Here is a 1,355-nt window from a genome sequence, read left to right as displayed (position 1 = left end):
GCAGGCGGCGCCGAAGAGATAGGGTTTCCAGCTCCGGTGATCGGCGATCTTCCTCTACTGGCATCAGCGGCCGTTGAGCTTAGATTCGGGCGGCGCTATTCCTTTCCGGATCACAGACACGAAGTTGCGTCTCCTCTAGCTGATTGCCGAACCTTTTCTTCCTTGAGTGACGCCATTGGGTCGAGCCTTTGCCATCCGATCGTCGACGGGAAGTGACCATTAGGGCCTTGAGGGTAAGCGACTGATCCATCCTCTTTTCTGTTCTCTGATTCCGGCCCTAGTTCGAGTCTTCTTTTCCGATTCTTGTTCGCTTCCTCGCTGATTGTGGGTGATCTCAGGTTAGGTCATGGATTCCTTCATTCTTGTTGTTGATTGAGGGTTAGAGGAATCCTTGGTACACAGAATCGAATCGGGCGACACCTTATGGAGACAATTGGTTGAGGTGAGGTTAGGGTATTGTTTTGATCTACGGTTTCCATGGTGTGATCTACTCTGTTCTAAGGTTGATTTAGGATATTGAGATGATTGTGTGGCCGGTTCTTCCTTTCCCTTGCTCACCAGAGGTATCGGGTTGGTGGACAGTAGCTACATTAGGGCTGTGGGGTGCTGTTCTGTTCTTGCTGTGGTGTTTCCTTGCCGGCAGCCCTCAAACCAGCATCAACAGTAGCTTGATTGAGGTATGTGTAGGAGTAATTGATACATGAGCATGTTGTGGATGGATTATACTAGTTGTTGGTCGTGTGTAGGTTTTGATCTTGTTGTAGAATGGTTAATTTAGGTTTATGTGTTGAATTAGGGATAATTGGATTACATGATTACTAGATGGTTAGTTATTGTGATTAGAATTAATTGTTTAGATTAATTTAATGGAATGATTAGGGTTAAGGTTATTAATCCTAGTCAACTGTTAGATTTCTAATCTAATTGGCGATTATGGATTAGGTAACTAACCCTAATTAACCATTAGATTAATTAAGTAGATTGAGGTTGTATGGATTAGGGTTTTGCCCTAATTTAGTTTAGGGATTTTATTTAGCTATTCATTTGGATTTAGCTAAATAAAATATATATATTATTTGATTGACACAGGACTCTGATTAGAGACAGGTGTCTCGACCTTGGATTGCTTGATCGTACCTTCTATTTGCGGCGGGTACCCTTTGACTTATCTTTTGATACTGTCTTATGATATGTATAGTTTATATATAGTTACTAGTGATAGGTGGTAGATTTATTTCTTCCCTGGTCTTAGCTAATTGATACCTATCACATGCTTCATCTGTTAGTTGCTTTACTTTAGGATTGGTTATTTACCTCTTGCCATGTATATATATGTTCATAGAGATGCATATCTA

General features: G+C 41.3%; 1 long non-coding RNA gene across 1 annotated transcript; it reads left to right on the top strand.

Moving 5' to 3' along the window:
* The first annotated feature begins 348 nt into the window (after positions 1-348).
* LOC121973531 lies at positions 349-1,110 on the top strand. Its single transcript, XR_006109661.1, has 3 exons — positions 349-442; positions 562-677; positions 1,090-1,110. It is a non-coding gene; the product is annotated as an uncharacterized LOC121973531 (long non-coding RNA).
* The last annotated feature ends 245 nt before the right edge of the window (positions 1,111-1,355 follow it).

The sequence above is a fragment of the Zingiber officinale genome, chromosome 1B (assembly GCF_018446385.1).
Source record: "Zingiber officinale cultivar Zhangliang chromosome 1B, Zo_v1.1, whole genome shotgun sequence".
Lineage (NCBI taxonomy): Eukaryota > Viridiplantae > Streptophyta > Magnoliopsida > Zingiberales > Zingiberaceae > Zingiber > Zingiber officinale.
The sequence above is the reverse complement of the archived record's forward strand: the minus strand, read 5'-3'. Positions and strand labels throughout refer to the sequence as shown.